Source organism: Amia ocellicauda, chromosome 13 (genome assembly GCF_036373705.1).
Source record: "Amia ocellicauda isolate fAmiCal2 chromosome 13, fAmiCal2.hap1, whole genome shotgun sequence".
In the NCBI taxonomy this organism is placed as follows: Eukaryota; Metazoa; Chordata; class Actinopteri; order Amiiformes; family Amiidae; genus Amia; species Amia ocellicauda.
Genome location: NC_089862.1, coordinates 12132203 through 12147634, shown reverse-complemented (window position 1 = coordinate 12147634; position 15432 = coordinate 12132203).

Below are 15432 nucleotides of genomic sequence, written 5' to 3'. Positions count from 1 at the left end.
CAGCTTGGAACTGGTTTACATCAAAGTGACAGTTTTGGGGAGGATGGCACCGAGAATAGGCCAAATAGTTTGGAATCCTGCTATGAGATGTCTGGAGAAAGGGGCCTGTAGGTAATAAAAAACTCTTTGAAATGGACGAGAGCCGAAATCCAGACACAGAGCTACGAACCCGGGCCAACCGGCATTTCCATAAGATGGCATGGATTGACATCAGTCATAAATAAAGCCCCCCTCCAATAGGACACTGGGGGCTGAAACTGAAATCCAATCTCAAAAACTCAAAAACCAATCACCTATTGATCTGACAGACGTATAAAGAACAGCGCACGGCCTCTTTCTCTCTCTCTCTCACCTGAACCAGTAACTCACTGCCACAGCTCAACCTGTAGCTCTGTTGCCAGAACCAGAACCAGAAACCAACCAAGTCTTTGCCGGCAACAGAAGAGTTAAACTGGGAGAAGGAGATTGAGCCGTATGAAGAATTATTTTAAAGGACTTTATTAAATAAAGAACTTTACAGACTGCGCTGCCCGCCTGTGCCCACCTGATCAGTGGAGTTTTACAGCTGGACTATTGACTAAGTCGACTGTATACGCAAGTGTTCAGTCATTTAAATAGCTATTTGAGTCTTAAGAAACTCGACCCTTGGAACCAAACAGGGCCCTGCTTTCCTCAAAGACTTTGTCTTCAAGTAACTACGGTGGAACCCTGCTTACAAAGAAGATTTTGTGCACAACGTTGGAGCCTTCAAACCAGTGGAAAATCTGTTTGGAAAAGACTCTACATTCGCGAAACCCCAACTTCCAGGTGCATCGACTGAGTGGAAGTTCTTAGACAAAGCCGAACCGGACTGCCTTTGTTCCAAACCACACGGCCCTGCCAATCCTTAATCATTGGATAAAAATCAGTTAAAGGAAATTGTGGTAACAAGTAATGATAGGATCTTTCTCTGCACCTAAACGTAAATGAGACTGATATATATATATATATATATATATATATAACGAGAAGTTACCTGACATAAATACTAACCTGCGTAGTTATTTAATGTCTGACTAACAATACTAACGAGAGACTCACCTTCGTCTTACTAACCGGTATTGTAGTCAATGTGTTTATAACCTTTTTTGTTTAACGATTTGTGTTATCATATGCGATCCCATGGTCTTTGATTTGGTCACGGAAGTGATTTGTCTTTGATTTGTTGATCTAGAGTTGAATTTTAATTAGTTTTTCCCTTTTGTATAATTAGTGTAGTGCTACATTTAGTCTTTGTTTTTGAATAAATTTGACAATTTATATCTTTGGAATTGGTGTCTGTGTCCAATTATTACAGAAATTGAGTTCTACAAGATTCCAGGATTCGTGATAAGGTGATACTATAAATTCACTTCTTTAATTGAAATGTATAAGTGTACCTTACGCTACAGCAGTCTCGACCACACTGCTCCAAGCTACCTTCAGTCACTCGTCTCTCCATACATCCCCTCCAGACCACTGCGCTCCTCCAGCGCCAGAAGACTAACTCTGCCTCCTCTCCACTCTCCTTCCTCCAGAGCCGCTCCTTCTCATCCCTGGCCCCTAAGTGGTGGAACGACCTGCCATTGAAGTCGAAACAGCAGAGTCTGACCTCATTCTGGCACTTACTCAAGACTTTCAGAGAGTACTTGTAATTTAGTCATTTACTCTCCTATTCCTACAAGATAACACTTATACAACATTGTCATACTTCTTGCTTTGCTCTACTAGTACTCCTATTGCTTGTTTATTTTGATTTCCTCTCTCTTTCCCTTAGCTCTTAACTTCTTGTCTGCACTTATCAGCTCTTACAATCCAGGATGTAAGACCTTGTAACAGAATTTGTATGGGTTAAATAATGTTGGGCGCCAGGTGAGCATTTTAATCCCACCAAATGAAATAAAAGACCATACAAAAACCAGTTACGTAGGACCCTGTAGCAAAACAATGTTTCTACCCACAGAACCCCCCGTGAAACCCTTTACACCCACATTATTTGGCATTCACAAGCTTAAGATAGGACAATACACTGTAAAGGTCGAATTTATATTTAAGCATATCACAACTTTAGGAATGTGCACCTCATCATATTACAAATAACACACAAACATGTGTACAATCTATTTCTTACATCTCATTAGCTTAGCATAACAGCTCTAGAAATGTGCAAATTTGCTAAATCACAAGCTAACAAACATATGCAAGCATTAATTTGAATATTTCATTTAGCATAACAACTCTAGAATTATGGGCAAATAGGCAAAAATTCAAAGAGGACACCATGTACCAATACGCAAAATACCTGGAGACAATCACATAACCACTCTAGACGTGTGCAAATACGCGTATCACCAGCAAACCTACATATGCAGGCATTGATTAGAACATTTCATTTAACATAACTCTAGAATTGTGTGCAAATATGCAAGACTTCACAGGGAAGTGTAGCATAGCACAGCTATAGTATTCTGCATATTTGCACATTACCCAGAGAATAGCATAACCACTCTAGACGTGTGCAAATACGCGTATCACCAGCAAACATACATATGCAGGCATTAGTTAGAACATTTCAGTTAACATAGCAATGCTAGAATTGTGCAAATTAGCAAACCTTCATAGGAAACCCTAACGTCAGGGCAGCCTAATAATACAGATAAAAGCAAGCATATATGTACCCACCACAACACAAATGACTGCAACATACTAATATACCCAGATGCGTCCGCCACTCATTGATTGATACTCCAGTTATCCCGTGAACAAAACAAAATCGTTCCCACAGCTGTTTTCTAAGACCCTTATGTCCCACAATACTTCTCCACAGTTCTCCTTGGATCAATTCATAATGTCGAGGTTATAGTCTCACAGCTCAGTCCGCCATACAGTCAATTCCACTACCCAACAATACCGCAGACAACCAAATCAACCAAGTCCCACCCGTGTCCTGCCTTCAGTATCCACAGCAGTCACAAACAGGCCACACAACACGGCAAAGCGGAGGCTTCGTTTCAACCCGTGATCGGCATCAGCTTCGACCCAAAACCCGAGTGAGCCACAGCGCCCGGCTTCCCCACAAATGCCAACGCCGCCTGCCTTCCCGTCTGCAGCACGCAGGCCACACGGCAGGACAATAACAGCCAACCAAAGAAACAACCAAAAGTCCTCTTCCCTTTAAGCTTGGTACTTGAACGCTAGAAGACAAAATCTCCACCCACTAAACCAACTTAATTATCTTCTTTCTTCCCTCCCTACCACCTCTCTCTTTCCCGCTTCTTCACATCTTAACAACATCGCCATCATCCGGGGACGCGTCTGATCTCTAACTCGGGCGACCTTCCTCAGTAGGACCCAGCGCTTTTAACGGCCATTAAACATAACTCGACCAATCAAATACAATACGGCACAACCTCATATATTGTTTACTTGTATATCTGGTATTTGAATTTGTAAAATGTATTTTGACTTGAACTGCACTGCATTGCACTTTGTATTGTTCTTATATTTTGTAAGTCGCCCTGGACAAGGGTGTCTACTAATAAATAAAGAATAATAATAAAGCTGCAAGAGTGGAAAGGAGCCCTGCCACAACTCTGGACAACATGAACAATGAACAAGCATGGAAAGGCGTCTGGGGGGATGTTATTTTTCGAGTCAAAGATCCTACCCAAAGGGGGATGGGATATTGCCCTGTCATGCAGTCTCCTGCAGTAATCATCCACACCTGCGCTAATTCGAGTGTGGCTCTATCCTGCTCACTGACTCTACATCCACATCCATCCCTCCTTCCACTGACTGACTTTGGCTGCATAAAGGCAGGGGAGCAGCTGGACAAGAAAGAGAAGCCCATGGACAGCAACAAGAAACGTAGTGCGTGGAGGGGAGGCAGAGGATCCTTTTCATCTTCATGTCTGCTCTCCCAAATGACCTGAGGCATTAGATGAAGACAGGGTGCCAACACCTGGATTGTGCACCCAGTCTCACCCGATCCCTCAAATAGGGACAAGCCCTGTTGTTCACCCACACTGGATCACTGTCTCCCTGTTTCTGAATGATGTGTGACTGGACAGGCACAGCACTGGATCTGTTGGAATGGCAGTCAGGTGAAGCAGGAGCCTGGATGTGTTAGAGCTACTTTCGTCATTGGCATTTATTACGTTATCCGCATGATAAAAAAATTGTTAGGACAACGTAATAATTATACCCATAATGTAATAACACTCAATAATGAGCACTGCCATCCATTTACAATTATTTGTATTTTCTAAAGTTAAAAGAGATGAATACAGTATTAAAAAGGTGTTTGGTCATTATTTCAAATATAATTTTTGCATTACCTGTAGTAATACTTTGACAATTATTATCCTTTGCCTTTCATGAAAAATCAGCTTACAACTGCAAACCATTTACATACGAGTCAGATAAAGCAGGAGCCTGGATGTGTTACAGCTACTTTCCTCTTCAGATGTCTGCTGGCAACATCAATGAAAGCAATGCAGACTGTAGCTATTAACACTGACCACAAGAGGGAGACACACCACTTCTGTGGTTCATCAAGCAATGAATGCATAATAATACAGGTTATTATAATACAAAACTAAACAGTGTCCTATACTATTACTGAAGACTGACTGATGGAGTCAATTAAATGAACTTGAAAAGGCTTAGTCCTACTCAGGTAACATATAAAACCTATGACTCATAAAGCTGTTTTCTAGTCCTGTTGTTTTGGAGACTTCATCCTAAACTGCTCATCTCACTCTGTCAGACACACAGCATCCAGCCTGAGTTCACAGCACTGCTGGACTACAAGAGACTGTTGTACCCAGGAAGACAATTTGCATACAAGAGCCACTTTGCATGGGCAGCACATGCTTCAGTGCTCTGGGAGTGTTTATAGCCCTGTGAGTTTAACACTTCATGACTGAGAGCTGTCCTTCATGGCAACACAATCCACAACAACAATGACTTTCATCACCGTCTTCATCTGGGCTCTCGCCATCTGCACTCAGGGTGAGAAATGTGTTTACTGTAATTTTGTATGTATTATTTTCTAATATGTATGTTCCTATTTTAGCAACAGATCAATTATTTACTAATACATTTCTTCATGTATTTAATGTAAAAACTTCTGATTAAAGTAAAGAGGAGAGATCATAATATAAGAAACAAGTGTGTATATTTTCAAAATTTCATTAACTTAATATATGTTTATTATGTTTAGAAACCAGAGGACAGGTTACTGTGACTCAGACTCCACAAGTCAAAGCTGTTCAACAAGGAGAGACGGTCACTGTGAACTGTAAAACCAGCAGTGCAGTGTACATTTATAGTGGCAAGCACTGCCTAGCCTGGTACCAACAGAAACCTGGAGAAGCTCCTAAACTCCTGATCTATTATGCCACTACCCGTCAGTCTGGGATCCCAGAGCGATTCAGTGGCAGTGGATCTGGGACTGACTTCACTCTGACCATCAGTGGAGTCCAGCCTGAAGATGCAGGAGATTACTACTGTCAGAGTTACCACAGTGGTGTTGTGTTCACACAGTGATACACAGCCGTACAAAAACCTCCCTCAGCTGAACTGCACAGAGACTGCACTGCTGCAGCTGAGACCTACTGCAGGTGCTGAGGGTGAAGGCAGTGAAATGGGACACAGCCTGTGAGGAGCTGCACTGCACACACACTGAGCGTCAATAACAACATTGAGCTACATAAAGCTATAGAGGATACACTTATAAGGTACCGATTAAAATATATATTTTAGTATTTGAATATTTGCTATTTTAAATCTATTGCCTTATTTGAACAAATATATGTCACCAGTCAGTTTCAAAAGCAGAAATATACTCTCTGCCCTGTCACTGTCGTTTTAAGCAAACTATGTAGACAGCAACATTATCCCATCTCCAGTGTTGTAGATCTCTGTCTGCGATGCTCTCCCTCCTCTCTTCAACACAGACACAGTCTGGAATGAGGATGAGACTGTGGTCGCTGACTGGCCCCTGTCAATGACATGTCCTTGTGTCAGTAGAGGAGTCCTGACACATTAGAGTGCTGTGTGAATGTGTCAAGGGCGCTGCAGAGGGAGGAGGGAGGGCAGATCAGTGGAGCCCAGCCTTGGCTCTGGGAAGGGCTGTGAGCTTCAGCCCCTATTCTGTCAGACGTGATCAAATACACTGACATGTTGATTCCATTTGGGCTACATATTGACCTGCCTAACACTGTGATATGTGAAACAATGGCAGGATTACACTTCTTTATGTTTTTTTATGTGCTGTGTAAAGTATATCTATTTTTAACATTGATGAGCTCAAAAGTGTTTTACATTTCAATCAATCAGGAGGTGAATCCATTCAGAAGCAAAGTGAGAGGTTGAGTCTAACCAGAGAGCAGGTGTGGGAGTCATACTGGAAAGGTATAGGCAAGCAATGAATATAAATAAACTTTCTGCTACTCAATGAATTTCATTAAACCAGTATAAATCAGGGTAAGATGTTTTTATTTGTACAATAATTGTATTGTTTGTTTGTGTCCATGTGAGGACTTTTACTAACATTTGAATTAAAAATAATGAAGCATAAACATTAAACTATATTGGATTTGTAACTATTTACATTTGGAATAATATAAATTAAAGTGAAAATTGAATGATTGTATTAAATATATATCTGAATTGCAAAAATCCTATTATTTTCATCTGGTCACTTTGCTTATTTTCTGGTAAATAATTGTATTTATATTTGGTTTACTTTATAAACAAAACAAAAGTTTGTTTCTTTCCTAATATGGAATTCAGAATAATGAGTATACATTTGAAATTGAAATTGCTGATAATTCTCGTTTTGTGTCCCAATCCAGAGGAGAGATTGTACTGGCCCAGTCTCCAGCTCTCTCGGTTCAGCCAGGAGACAGAGACACTCCTGACTGCAAGACCAGCACAGCACTTGATGTCAAGGATAATACAAAGTGGTCACATCTAGCCTGGTACCTACCGAGTCCTGGAGAGGCTCCTAAACGTCTCAGTAAAATGATTAAAACTTTAATCAAACTCCTTAAGGTTTACACACTGTTCACAAATGTATTTAAAATACCTTGTAAAATACATGTTTGCATTATATTTAAATTAACCTTATGCATAGTAAACTTGTTTTACACGGTTTACACTACATATGTAAACCTGTTGTGTAACAACAATAAAATATGTTTAAACAATGCTTTTACCTGATTTTGATAACCTTTGGTATATGGTGGCAGTCATAACATTTACTTGAATTTGTATGTGTAACAACCCCTTTACTACAAAAAAACTATAACAAATATGTATTTAATGGTAGAAAGAGGATGGAATGGCCGTGTGGCTGAGGAAACTCAGGCTCAAACTACACCATTTCTACAATGAGACCATTTTGAGGATGACGGGCAGCTCACTGTTACAACCATCGCTCACTCAATGTGTCTTTTGTGTCGTGAAGGAGAGCACACTGCACGACCGCTTAAGTACAGGGGGTCACACACTTAACGACTCATCTGAAGTCCTTTGTCGTGGGCCTCTCCGACACAGCCTTTTCTGTATTACTTACATGTTAATTTGGATTCATGTTGTTTTTTTCTGACTTTATGTGAAGGAAAAGACACAAATTCGCCCGTTTTCTCATTTGAAATAGGGTACATTTCAAAATATCACTGTCCTGATCACAAAAGCAAAGTTTGTGGGCAATAATAGCCATTTTATATACTTTTGAGGCATAAGCAATTAGGAAATAACACTTACTACCCAGGAACAGAAATTGTGTAACATAGTGTTATCAGCCATTTTTATACTTTGTTCAGACCAGCAGGGGGTGCTCTTTGGAAATCCACACTACAGCTCTGCCCACTCCCACCCTGCACACTCATAGGGGAATTGATCTGGATGAGCCGATCACTGTGCTCAGTCAGCTGGGGCTGTGCTGGGGAAATGTGTCTGGCCTGTAGCCTGTGCCCGTGTGAACAGCGACTATTCCTGGTTCAGAATTAAAGCATTCCTGACTCACTCTGGAGTTATCATTACTGTGATGCTGAGCTCCCAGTACTGCTGCGTGTGTCTGTATGTGCAGGCGTGTGTGTGTGAGTGTGAGTGGTCTTATGTGAGTATATCTATTTCATACTTTACAATCAACTAGACATCAATATTTCTCTTGCCACTTGTGTGAATAATAATTAATGTATAATGTATGTGTTGGTGTAAAGATTTTAAGGCCTGAAAGGGACCTTGAATCTACTCAATCATATTGACACTCATAAAACTTGAATGAATACATCTTCAAACTAAAAGCTGCTGTGTGCACCAAACACCGTCCACAGTCGTTGAATTAAGGAAACACACAAATACTTTGATACTGCACTAATAATAATATACTGAACACATTCACAGCTTAAACAGGTTTGTTTAGTTTTACACAGTACAGCAATTAACCTGCCAAATAGCCTGTCGTTAATTAACAATCTTAAATTGGACTTTATTACATATATCTGTATTGTTTGATAACATTTGCAGCCGTACAGTAGCCCTTGGCAAGATGGCAGCTTTGCCCACATTTTCTACCACATGTGAATCAATAGGGCAGCGCTTGTATTATTCATTTTTCTGGCAGCAACAGATTGGCACCTTTTCCCATGAAATGAGTCCGTGTGTTTCTGCACTGTTGTACTGCGCTGTGTGTGTTACTGTGTTGATATAGTCAGCGGTGTGTAAGTGATACTGCGCTGTTGCAGTGAGCTGTGAGTGTGTTACACCACTGTGCTAGTAAGCTTGTCAGTGTGTAACTGTGCTGTGTGTTAATGTTAGTTTGCTGTTTTAGTGAGCTGTGTGTGAGTGTGTTACTGCCCTCTGCTACTGAGCTGTGTGTATCTGTAACTGTTTGTGTGTGTATTGAGTGTTATTTTCCTTGTGTGTGTATTCATATGTTATATGTGTTAATTGACTTTGCAGAGTGCCCCAGAGTGCTCTGATGAATGTATCAGAGTTGTTGTGCGCAGTCTGCTGCAGCAGCTGTGCCCCATCTCCAGTGACAGGAAGCTGCAGCGCAGGCGGGAGGCGCTGGAGGACATCCTGCTGCTGCAGGTATCCGTGCTGGTGTCCAGGTCTCCAGGGAAGGTAATCTTCCTGCAGAAGCTGTGGACGGCAGGGCTGCTGTCACAATGCGACCTGGATCGCACAGCAGTGGCCCCTGTACTCCTGGAGCTGCGGGAGGATTTGACCCTGGATGGGGACCTGCGTGTGGCCGACCTGGAGAGCAGTCCAGTCCTACAGCAGAGACTGGCCAGCGCAGTGGCCAACAGGCTGCTGCCCGACGCCCATCCCTCCGTCTGCCCCACCGTGGGCTTCAGGCCCGCAGTCATCGCTCAGGCCCAGGAGCTGAGCGACACCAGGGAGGCTGAGGAGCCAACACCTGCGGTACGTACAGTGTGAGCAGCAGCCCTGAAGCTGCACAAACACACACACAATATTTGAGCCAAAGCATGGATTATTATTTACTTATTTACGAGACTGAATTAGTGTGCTTTACTGAAAGGATAGACTGGTTTAGTTCAGTTCAATTGTTTAGGATCCCACTGGAAAACATTTCTATATGCTGTTATTAATTGACATCTATGTCTTAGTTTGCTGCTGATCCTGCAACAGCCGTGTGCGTCAGTCCCTCCTGCGTGTCACACAGCCGCACACTGCGAATGACGGCCTCATCAGCAGAGCTCTGTGTGTAGCGTTTGTACTGAGAGATTCTGCCCTTTCTGCACACAGACCCGTCCAACACAGCCAGGAGCAGCAAGGCAGGCCAGACGGGAGCCGGCACATCTCCCAGCAGGTACGTTCTGATGCGATGAGTCTCTCAGTGGGAAGCGCGCCGTCTCTCTCCAGTGGGTTAGTTGGTTTTCATAAGGAGCCTTGAAAATGTATTTCACAGGAGTAGCAATTGTTTTTTCTGTAGTTTCCTTCAACACTTGAGCTTTGAACCGAATCCAGAGGCCAGAGTAACAGGACAGAGTGGGGAGGCGATGAAGGGGGACAGAGACAGTGACGTGTGTTTCGCTCTGTGTTTCAGGGACTGCAGAGGCGAGTGGCAAGACCAAGCGCGCCAAGAGGAGGCGCATTCGCCGCTACTGACTGACCATGATCTCGGCCGCACTGTCCCAAATTCACTGTGTGAGGGTCCCTTAATAAACAAATTGGCCTGCCGCCAAATGAATGCATTACAGATGTTTTTATGGTGTTTTTATGTTTTTGAAATAATCCATATAATGAGTAAATAAGCAGCACAGATGTTTGCTGTAATATTACTGCAATCTACCAGTCCCACGGCCACAGACCAGCACTCTTCTTCCAGGCCAAGCACTTCCACTTTTCCCCACTAGATAACACCATCACCCTTACTTACCAGTCACTTCTCCCAGCTCCCCTCAATCAATCAATCAACATTCCTGAACACCATGTGCACTTGTTCAGTCACCCTGTGCTCCCATTCGCTCTGCACCTCCCAACTTGGTGTCCTGCTTCCCTCTGCTCTACATATAAACCCCTCACTGGCTCTCACACTGTGTGAAGTTTGGTCAGTGTTTGTGACATTGCTGAGTAGTGTCTCAGTGCTGTGTTATATTGTTGTATCCTTGATCTCCTGATTTACCTCCCAACCATGACTTTGGGCTTTCCTTGATTTCCTGTTTGCCTGATCGCTTACCTGTGACCCTTACCTGTGACAATGACCCCGTCTTTGCCGTACCCTGTTCTGTAGCTATAGGACCCGTGCCTGTCTGACAACCTCTGTCACGCATTGCAACTGGGTCCCCTGTTACCATGTCCCGCGGGCCGTGACAACCATCATCACCACTATATACTTTGCACAACTTGCGATTAGCACTACGACCCGGATCCGGTGATGCATTGCTGAGCGAGCAACCCACGAGAGATTTGACTCAATCTCCCGCTCGGTGCATCACTGCCTTAACTAAACCTTTGCTAAACAAGAGCCTGACCTCCTTATTCAGCTCAAATCCATCACCCGTTCTTTCCAGGCTGTTTCAGCTCATTGGGGAACTGCGGGTGTTTTTGATTACTGTCAGCCATTGGCATTGTCAGCTGATTTGCTGTAACTGATTTTTTTGCTACAGTTTCGTGAGCAGCATTATGAAGCAGAACGACATATACTCGTTACGAAGTGCTCGGACTGTTACAGAACACCGCCTGGCGTTGCCAAGAAAAGCACATCTTGCCACTGCTGTCCACTTTACTGCACATATTCCCAAGACATGATGTCCTGCATCAGTAATTCACATATCCAGAGTAGTAAGCAGTAATTGTTGGGGTAAAATTGCTTTCCAGTAAGATACTAGTTAAAACTTGCTCTTATAAGGGTTTCCTTGTTCTTATTTGGATTTCTCTACTCAGACTTATCTGTGTGGTAGATAGAGATAATTTCTACTGCCGTGGACATTCTGTAGTCAACGAACCAAAACTATATAACCTGTTCTTATCAGTATAGTGTGTGCTGTGTCCTTGGTACCAGTGCTTCCATGTCTGGATGAAATATTGTTTCCCCAATTATAAAGAATACCTCATGAATTACTGCTTCCCGAGTCTCAGAACTGCCCAACTTTCAATAAACGAAGATAAACGAACAGACATTGTCAGTGACTTTACTTCCTGGGCCTGTCTCCTGCTGAGAGTCTACACTGTTACTGGAAGCGCTCACTGGGGTGCCTGATTCACTGGGATCCGAAGGGTTGCTTCAACTGAAGCTTTGTACCATAACAGTAATACAATAAAATCACACAGCATTTCAGATGTGAACTGGCAGAATACTGAACACACAGTGAGGATACCATGATGTAATTCTTCCAACGGATTTTCTGTTTGTTTCTAATGCCAATTCCCAAGCTGGTTGTACCTGCACATGTTTTGGATGTCCTCCACACTTAGCCTTTCTTCTGTTTATGACCTCAAGGGCATCCATTGTGGAGTGCTGGTGGTATATTGTAGAAAGCAGCAAAGATTTGATTTGATTTGATAAGATCTGTCTTTTTAAAACAGGTTGGTACACAAAAGGCAGCTTGTTTAAGGTGTGGGGGCCAGATGTCAAATACAGAATTCTGGGGTCGCTTTTCTAGACAGCAAGTATCAATTAAAGGTGGGAAATTAAAACAACTTAGATAGAGACAGGTTTGTATCTTAATCAGACGGTGTTGAATGGCCACACAGCTGTTCAGGCTTGTCAATCACAATATGTGTAATTTCCATAATAGTTCAGTGTTAAACAGATGCTTCCCATCCTAAATCATTTAAAACTAGTGTTTTACGATCAAAGCTAAAGAACAATATTGAGTCACTTGAATACTGAATAAATTGTACACTATAACAAGCACAAGGATATTGAATGTCTAGACATCTAAGTCCATATCGCTGGAACTTTCTGCAAATCCGTCTTTGCAAAAAGAAACGACTCTTCAAATTTCATTTCTAAGGCCAACCTTCAAATACTAAAACTGTCTTCCAGTGTCCTGGTGACAGTGGAGTGATACGGTCACCCTAAGAATGAATCATCACACATCAATGGTCCCCCCAAAGATTTTCCCCACTATTATTATTATTTTTATTTCTTGGCAGATGCACTTATCCAGGGCGACTTACATCATAAGAGCAAACAAAGTGCAAGAATACACTTAAGTACAAGGCATCAATCAATACAAATTCAATTTAACTAAAACATAGCAATTCAAAATAATATATTTCACAAATTCCAATTTACACAAGTACAGTAAGTGACTTCCTACATCCTGGACGGTGAAAGCTAAGTGCTGTCAAGATGTAGGGTTACAGACGAGGGCTACGGGAAAGGGAGCAAGGAGGAAAACAATCAAGAACGCAAGGAGCATAATAAAAACTGTGAAGTGCTATCTAGCAGGGATAGAGGACTAATATTACAAGTACTGTCGGAAAAGATGCGTTTTGAGTAAGCGCCGGAATGAGGTCAAGGACTGTGCTGTTTTGACTTCGGTGGGCAGGTTGTTCCACCACTTAGGGGCCAGGGATGAGAAGGAGCGGCTCTGGAGGAAGGAGAGTGGAGAGGAGGCAGAGTTAGTCTTCTGGCGCTGGAGGAGCACAGTGGTCTGGAGGGGATGTATGGAGAGACGAGTGTCTGAAGGTAGCTTGGTGCAGTGTGGTCGAGACTGCGTAAGTGAGGGTCAAAGTCTCTAACTGAATGCGTGCCGGTATCGGGAGCCAGTGGAGGGAGCGGAGCAGTGGAGTAGCGTGTGTGAATCGGGGCAGAGAGAATACCAGACGAGCCACAGAGTTCTGGATGAGCTGGAGTGGCGGGTAGTAGATGTAGGCAGGCCGGCCAGGAGGGAGTTGCAGTCGTCCAGGCGGGAGAGGACAAAGTCCAGGCGGGAGAGGACCACTAACTAATTTTCCCCACTAACTCCTGGAGCTGGAGGGTTTAGTATTCAGTGACAGGAATTCAGGCAGATGGGACTGTAGTGCAGTCAGGGTCTGCGTTGGACTGGCTCTCTCGCCTGTGTGCTCAGGGCGATGGGAGTACGCAGAACACAGCCAAGAACGAAGGGGAGAATGTGCTGTTCCCTGTCCTCTGTGATCACTGTGCCACTGAGGGGCACTACAGGGACCAGGGACCACTGCCGCTGGGGCTTTCCCCGCTGGCATCTCCTCTGCCCGCTGTGCGTAGGAGCCTCTCTCACAGTGCCAGCGCTCCCACACAGAATAGCAGTGCTGCATCCTCATGACATCTGTGTTTGATAAGAGCAGCTGATGGAGACGGGGGGTGGGGGGTAAATGTGTTTAGAGCTGCTGTAGAAATCCATTCATTGTGTACGACTAAATTAAAAAAAAAATTAATGTATTTATTTATTAATTGAAAGACTGATGTCAGCAAATTAATGTATGCGGGCAGTCCTGGAAACCCCCTCCACCAAACGCAGTCTCATTCAGAGGTGTCACACAGCCCGTGATTGTTCCTGCAGTGGTTCTCACTCTTATAAAATAATTAATTTACAAATGGTTTATAAATGCAAGAACAACAGACCTTGTGTTAATAACATACACTTAATTAGAGGGAGGAATCTGTCGTATTTTGAAATTAATGTTATTTAACCTAATTGTTAAAGCATTTGTATTTGTAAATGTTTTACCCTGATGGATCTACTTACTGATTTTATTTGAAATATATATATATGTATATACACTCACCTAAAGGATTATTAGGAACACCTGTTCAATTTCTCATTAATGTAATTATCTAATCAACCAATCACATGGCAGTTGCTTCAATGCATTTAGGGGTGTGGTCCTGGTCAAGACAATCTCCTGAACTCCAAACAGAATGTCTGAATGGGAAAGAAAGGTGATTTAAGCAATTTTGAGCGTGGCATGGTTGTTGGTGCCAGACGGGCCGGTCTGAGTATTTCACAATCTGCTCAGTTCCTGGGATTTTCACGCACAACCATTTCTAGGGTTTACAAGGAATGGTGTGAAAAGGGAAAAACATCCAGTATGCGGCAGTCCTGTGGGCGAAAATGCCTGGTTGATGCTAGAGGTCAGAGGAGAATGGGCCGACTGATTCAAGCTGATAGAAGAGCAACTTTGACTGTAATAACCACTCGTTACAACCGAGGTATGAATCAAAGCATTTGTGAAGCCATAACACGTACAACCTTGAGGCGGATGGGCTACAACAGCAGAAGACCCCACCGGGTACCACTCATCTCCACTACAAATAGGAAAAAGAGGCTACAATTTGCACAAGCTCACCAAAATTGGACAGTTGAAGACTGGAAAAATGTTGCCTGGTCTGATGAGTCTCGATTTCTGTTGAGACATTCAGATGGTAGAGTCAGACTTTGGCGTAAACAGAATGAGAACATGGATCCATCATGCCTTGTTACCACTGTGCAGGCTGGTGGTGGTGGTGTAATGGTGGGGGGGATGTTTTCTTGGCACACTTTAGGCCCCTTAGTGCCAATTGGGCATCGTTTAAATGCCACGGCCTACCTGAGCATTGTTTCTGACCATGTCCATCCCTTTATGACCACCATGTACCCATCCTTTCAGCACCTTGTTGAATCAATGCCACGTAGAATTAAGGCAGTTCTGAAGGAGAAAGGGGGTCAAAGACAGTATTAGTATGGTGTTCCTAATAATCCTTTAGGTGAGTGTATATAAAAAGCCGTACAGGCCAGACGCATGCACCACCGCAACACCATGCATAATAAACAAACTATATTCTGTACAGGGTGGAAGGGACCAGTCCCGTCACATCCATCCTGTAGAACCGGGCAAATGTAAGAGGCGAGGCCCAAGTTGCAGCTGCACAAATGTCCCAAGATGTGGCAACGCCTCGAGTTGAGTGGGCCACCAGGTGTTCAG